This window comes from Coregonus clupeaformis, chromosome 4 (genome assembly GCF_020615455.1).
Source record: "Coregonus clupeaformis isolate EN_2021a chromosome 4, ASM2061545v1, whole genome shotgun sequence".
In the NCBI taxonomy this organism is placed as follows: domain Eukaryota; kingdom Metazoa; phylum Chordata; class Actinopteri; order Salmoniformes; family Salmonidae; genus Coregonus; species Coregonus clupeaformis.
Window position 1 is genome coordinate 24,097,354 of NC_059195.1, and position 7,115 is coordinate 24,104,468.

General features: G+C 43.6%; 1 long non-coding RNA gene across 1 annotated transcript; it reads right to left on the bottom strand.

Moving 5' to 3' along the window:
• Positions 1 to 5,489: 5,489 nt before the first annotated feature.
• LOC121556426 lies at positions 5,490 to 6,475 on the bottom strand. Its single transcript, XR_005998160.1, has 4 exons — positions 6,435 to 6,475; positions 6,126 to 6,252; positions 5,761 to 5,858; positions 5,490 to 5,555 (listed from the first exon to the last, which is right to left on the bottom strand). It is a non-coding gene; the product is annotated as an uncharacterized LOC121556426 (long non-coding RNA).
• Between the last annotated feature and the right edge of the window lie 640 nt (positions 6,476 to 7,115).

A 7,115-nucleotide genomic window follows, 5' to 3' on the forward strand; every position in this document is an offset into this window, starting at 1 on the left:
AAAGTTGAAAATATGTATTTTTCAAGTCATTGAAAATACGTCATTCTCAGTTCGTTGAAAAGACGACTATACAAAGCCATCCGTCTATGTTTGTTTTTGGTTGAAAGTGAAAGTTGAAAATACTGGAGTTGTTGTTTCAATGTACTTGCAGCCTATACACATGGACACAATATATACAATTGCTATATGAACTATTTTATGAACAATCATACAACACTCCAGTATTTACACACAGTATTTCTTTAGAACATTTAAGTGCTAAATGTCTTTATTCCACTACTGAAGAAGTATGTCTCAAATCATCATACTTACTCATTATTTCAAACATCCAGCGTGACAAAAGATACATTTTTAATTATTCCATGCCTCACCATTAAGGGAATTATTGCCAATACATATTAACAAAGAGGTTTCTATTCAGTTTTGATATTTGATATTTACATTTCATGTAGCATTTAGTAATAATAATTATTTATGCAACCAACTGAGAATTGTTTTTGTACAATTATATATTTTACAAACAATGGAGTAAAACAAGCTTAAATTTTGGGTTGGACATTGCATCCTATTCTTACTCTTTTAATCAATGTCATCATATTGCAAAAAAAAATGAACCCAATGAACTGACCAATCAACTGACTCTTGCAAAACCCATGAACAAGTATGTGCAAAAGCAACACATATCTTTGTCCATCTTAGTATTAAAAAACAGTATAAATTCAGTATGTACACTACATGACCAAAAGTATGTGGACACCTGCTTGTTGAACATCTCATTCCAAAATCATGGACATTAATATGGAGTTGGTCCGCCCTTTGCTGCTATAACAGCCTCCACTCTTCTGGGAAGGTTTTCCACTAGATGTTGGAACATTGCTGCTGGGACTTCCTTCCATCCGAGGACAGACTTATTATGCGCTATGCGCTTCAGCACTCGGCGGTCCCATTCTGTGAGCTTGTGTGGCCTACCACTTCACAGCTGAGCCGTTGTTGCGCCTAGACGTTTCCCCTTCACAATAACAGCACTTACAGTTGACCGGGGCAACTCTAGCAGGGCAGAAATTTGAGGAACTGAATTGCTGGAAGGTGGCATCCTATGACGTTGCCACGTTGAATGTCCCTGAACTCTTCAGTAAGGCCATTCTACTGCCGATGTTGGTCTATGTCAGCAACGGGTGTGGCTGAAATAGCAGAATCCACTAATTTGAAGGGGTGTCCACATACTTTTGTATATATAGTGTATCTTCCACTATGTCAAAATTGTGCATGGTATGTAAGTTTAGTATCACTTTTCTACCAATCCAGTGCATCTTTTAAATCAACAATAGGTCAAAGTATTCAACTACTGAAAACTGAAACAAACAAATGGATCAAACAAAGACAAATAGATCAATCCCTCTTTTCAAGCCTGCTGAAGGCGTGTGGTGGTGGCGTTGTAAACACCACCCCCGGCTCTACCAGGGGCATGCTTGAGGTGGTCTCCCATGGCTCTGCGTATGTCACGTTCTGTGGCCTTGCCGTTCCATTTCTTGACTGCCCCTGCAACACAAACACAAAAAGTTATATTATATGAAACACTCAAAGTAATGGATATGGAGCATCTACTGTATGGCCTCGGTTACACCTGGCACTTAAATGCGACTTCTGTCTTCCTATCACTCCAAGCTGCATTAGGTCTGGATGCACGAAAGTCACATTGTGCTCGCATTACAGTGGCTTGGCATTTTTCCTATTTTGTTGCCTTACAACCTGGAATTAAAATTGATTTTTGGGGGGTTTGTATCATTTGATTTACACAACATGCCTACCACTTTGAAGATGCAAAATATTTTTTATTGTGAAACAAACAAGAAATAAGACACAAAAACAGAAAACTTGAGTATATATACATTATAAATTATAGGTTGTAATGCAACAAAATAGGAAAAACGCGAAGGGGGATGAATACTTTTGCAAGGCACTGTAGGTTCAGATCTGCCAGGAAGGGAATTGTGTTCAGAATTGGACATGCATAAGCAATGTAAGGAGATGGGGTGAATGAGTGGGGAAAAGCACATTCTACACAAATTGATTTTATAATAACAAAGAACAAATGTGTGTGCCTGAGGGGAAATAAACGTTCATACAGCCAAAAGGGGCGAGCTATTACACGAATATCGGTGGACAATTTGCACTAATCAAATCAAATCAAATCAAATGTTATTGGCCACATGCGCCGAATACAACAGGTGCAGACATTACAGTGAAATGCTTACTTACAGCCCTTAACCAACAGTGCATTTAAAAATAAAACAACAACAAAAAAAGTGTTGAGAAAAAAATAGCAAAAGTAAAATAAAATAACAGTAGGGAGGCTATATATACAGGGGGGTACCGGTGCAGAGTCAATGTGCGGGGGCACCGGCTAGTTGAGGTAGTTGAAGTAATATGTACATGTGGGCAGAGTTAAAGTGACTATGCATAAATAATTAACAGAGTGGCAGCAGCGTAAAAGGATGGGGTGGGGGGGCAGTGCAAATAGTCAGGGTAGCCATGATTAGCTGTTCAGGAGTCTTATGGCTTGGGGGTAGAAGCTGTTGAGAAGTCTTTTGGACCTAGACTTGGCACTCCGGTACCACTTGCCGTGCGGTAGCAGAGAGAACAGTCTATGACTAGGTTGGCTGGAGACACCAAGGAACTTGAAGCTCTCAACCTGTTCCACTGCAGCCCCGTCGATGAGAATGGGGGCGTGCTCAGTCCTCTTTTTTTTCCTGTAGTCCACAATCATCTCCTTTGTCTTGGTCACGTTGAGGGAGAGGTTGTTGTCCTGGCACCACACGGCCAGGTCTCTGACCTCCTCCCTATAGGCTGTCTCATCGTTGTCGGTGATCAGGCATACCACTGTTGTGTCGTCGGCAAACTTAATGATGGTGTTGGAGTCGTGCCTGGCCATGCAGTCATGGGTGAACAGGGAGTACAGGAGGGGGACTGAGCACGCACCCCTGAGGGGCCCCCGTGTTGAGGATCAGTGTGGCAGATGTGTTGTTACCTACCCTTACCACTTGGGGGCGGCCTGTCAGGAAGTCCAGGATCCAGTTGCAGAGGGAGGTGTTTAGTCCCAGGATCCTTAGCTTAGTGATGAGCTTTGAGGGCACTATGGTGTTGAATGCTGAGCTGTAGTCAATGAATAGCATTCTCATGTAGGTGTTCCTCTTGTCCAGGTGGGAAAGGGCAGTGTGGAGTGCAATAGAGATTGCATCATCTGTAGATCTGTTGGGGCGGTATGCAAATTGGAGTGGGTCTAGGGTTTCTGGGATAATGCTGTTGATGTGAGCCATGACCAGCCTTTCGAAGCACTTGATGGCTACAGACGTCAGTGCTACGGGTCGGTAGTCATTTAGGCAGTATATCTTAGAGTCCTTGGGCACGGGGACTATGGTGGTCTGCTTGAAACATGTTGGTATTACAGACTCAGTCAGGGACATGTTGAAAATGTCAGTGAAGACACTTGCCAGTTGGTCAGCACATGCTTGGAGTACACGTTCTGGTAATCCGTCTGGCCCTGCGGCCTTGTGAATGTTGACCTGCTTAAAAGTCTTACTCACATCGGCTACGGAGAGCGCGATCACATAGTCATCCGGAACAGCTGGTGCTCTCATGCATGCTTCAGTGTTGCTTGCCTCGAAGCGAGCATATAAGTGGTTTAGCTCGTCTGGGAGTCTTGTGTCACTGGGCAGCTCGCGGCTGTGCTTCCCTTTGTAGTCTGTAATAGTTTTCAAGCCCTGCCACATCCGACGAGCGTCAGAGCCAGTGTAGTACGATTCAATCTTAGTCCTGTATTGACTCTTTGCCTGTTTGATGGTTCGTCGGAGGGCATAGCGGGATTTCTTATAAGCGTCCGGGTTAGAGTCCCGCTCCTTGAAAGCGGCAGCTCTACCCTTTAGCTCAGTGCGGATGTTTCCTGTAATCCATGGCTTCTGGTTGGGGTATGTACGTACAGTCACTGTGGGGACGACATCATCGATGCACTTATTGATGAAGCCAGTGACTGATGTGGTGTACTCCTCAATGCCATCTGAAGAATCCCGGAACATGTTCCAGTCTGTGCTAGCAAAACAGTCCTGTAGCTTAGCATCTGTGTCATCTGACCACTTTTTTATTAACCGAGTCACTGGTGCTTCCTGCTTTAGTTTTTGCTTATAAGCAGGAATCAGGAGGATAGAGTTATGGTCAGATTTGCCAAATGGAGGGCGAGGGAGAGCTTTGTATGCGTCTCTGTGTGTGGAGTAAAGGTGGTCTAGAGTTTTTTTTCCTCTGTTTGCACATTTAACATGCTGGTAGAAATTAGGTAGAACGGATTTAAGTTTCCCTGCATTAAAGTCCCCGGCCACTAGGAGCGCTGCATCTGGATGAGCGTTTTCCTGTTGATTTATGGCCTTATACAGCTCATTCAATGCAATCTTAATGCCAGCATTGGTTTGTGGTGGTAAATAGACAGCTATGAAAAATATAGATGAAAACTCTCTTGGTAAATAGTGTGGTCTACAGCTTATCATAAGATACTCTACCTCAGGCGAGCAAAACCTCGACACTTCCTTAGTATTTGATTTTGTGCACCAGCTGTTGTTTACAAATATACACAGACCGCCACCCCTTGTCTTACCAGAGTCAGCCGTTCTATCCTGCCGATGTAGCGTATAGCCCGCTAGCTGTATGTTATCCATGTCGTCGTTCAGCCACGACTCGGTGAAACATAAGATATTACAGTTTCTAATGTCCCGTTGGTAGGATAACCGTAATCTTAGGTCATCCAATTTGTTCTCCAATGATTGAAGATTGGCTAATAGGATTGATGGAAGAGGCAGTTTACTCGCTCGCCGTCGGATCCTTACAAGGCACCCCGACCTACGTCCACGATATCTCCGTCTCTTCCTCACGCGAATGACAGGGATTTGGGCCTTGTCGGGTGTCTGTAGGATATCCTTCGCGGCCGCCTCGTTGAAGAAAAAATCTTCGTCCAATACGAGGTGAGTAATCGCTGTCCTGATATCCAGAAGCTCCTTTTGGTTATAAGAGACGATGGCAGAAACATTATGTACAAAATAAATTACAAATAACGCGGAAAAACACACATAATAGTACAATTGGTTAGAGGGCTGTAAAACGGCAGCCATCTTCTCCGGCGCTGTTAATGTAAATGAACATAGATAATGTAACATATTCCCTTTTGCTTACGTGATGAACCGCTAAAGGGATATAAATATTTACCATCTGAACTATGTGTGACCTCTCACCTCTCGGGGTGTAGAAGTGGTCTTCTTGACCAGTCCCTCAACAGCTCTCAGACTGAGCTCCACCCTCAGAAGAGAGGAAGGCTGGGGAGGAGACGGCAGGATGGAAGAATGAATGGATCAATCATTCAACAAGTCAGTAAAATAAAGAGAGCGTTGATAAGCTTAAATGTCCATCTCCCACCCATGGAGAGACCTACAGTATATACTGTATCTTACCCTCCAAACAGTCTCGGAGGTAGCGAGGCGGGGCTGCATGGCTCGTCTCCTGGTCAGCTGACATATCTGTAAGGGGAGAGCGAATCATCACTGGTTCATACACACACAGGACAGGAACATAGAGCCTTGTTAATACAACACTACTATACCATGCCTTCTTAACTGCCCGTGGGAAGATTAATTAAGTTGTAATGATTTTAATTAAATATAAAACTTCAGTCTCACAGACAACATTATGTTAATAAATGTAGTGTAGAACAACAAGTATTACAGTGTTATGGGTTTGATTATAATACTGCTATCAAGCTGCTCTGTTTCTTCATCAGACAGTGGAGTCATCAGTGAAAGCAACTCATTGGTCTCCTCCTCCTGTGGGAGAGAAACACAACACTGAACACACACCCTTCCCTGTGTCCTACACAGGACTCATAACAAGGCAGCCATAGCCTACTGTAGGGGTGCACCTCAATAGTCTACAGTGGCTTCCTCTATCTCCTTTCTTTAATTTGCACTGATCTGAAAGCATTATTGTATTTGTTTTCACCTGTCCTTTCAGATCAGTATGAGCAGAGAACAGAAAATAGTGAGAGATTATTGAGATGCACCCAAAACCTTGGGTAAGGTGCCAGACTGTACCTCTAATTTGAGCTTGGCTCCGATGATGTCCAGCAGAGACATTCCCCAACCACAATGCCCATGCGCCTCACACCCACTACACTGCTGTCCAGGTAGCTCTGCATACCCAGCATGCACGGCAGCAGCTCTGACAGGGGGAAGGACATCAGGGTTGTGATCATTAGGCACCAAACAGAAGAAAACAGACTTTAACAAGGCGGGACTACATAAGATCTGGTGAAACCAATTACCTTCAGAAGTCACATAATTAGTTAAATAAAGTCCACTTGTGTGCAATGTAAGTGTCACATGATCTCAGTATATATACACCTGTTCTGAAAGGCCCCAGAGTCTGCAACACCACTAAGCAAGGGGCACCACCAAGCAAGGAGCTCTCCAAACAGGTCAGGGACAAAGTTCTGGAGAAGTACAGATCAGGGTTGGGTTATAAAAAAATATCCGAAACTTTGAACATCCCACGGAGCACCATTAAATCCATTATTAAAAAATTTAAAGAATATGGCACCACAACAAACCTGCTAAGAGAGGGCCGCCCACCAAAACTCACGGACCAGGCAAGGAGGGCATTAATCAGAGAGGCAACAAAGAGACCAAAGATAACCCTGAAGGAGCTGCAAAGCTCCACAGCGGAGATTGGAGTATCTGTCAAAGCCCAGACCTCAATCCAATTGCGAATCTGTGGTATGATAAAGATTGCTGTACACCAGTGGAACCCATCCAACTTGAAGGAGCTGGAGCAGTTTTGCCTTGAAGAGCTGGAGCAATTGTGCAAGTTCTCCCACTTACACAGGTACACGTCAACTATGACAGACAAAATGAGTCGTTATGATACACACAGTGCTTTTAACATAGTGTTTTCAACTTACATATTTGACACACTTTGACATACATTACTACATTGTAAATGTTTATTTATACAGTAATTATTATTCAACATGTCCTTACCTAGGATTTAAACCCACAACGTCTTGGTGCATTCCGATCGTCCTA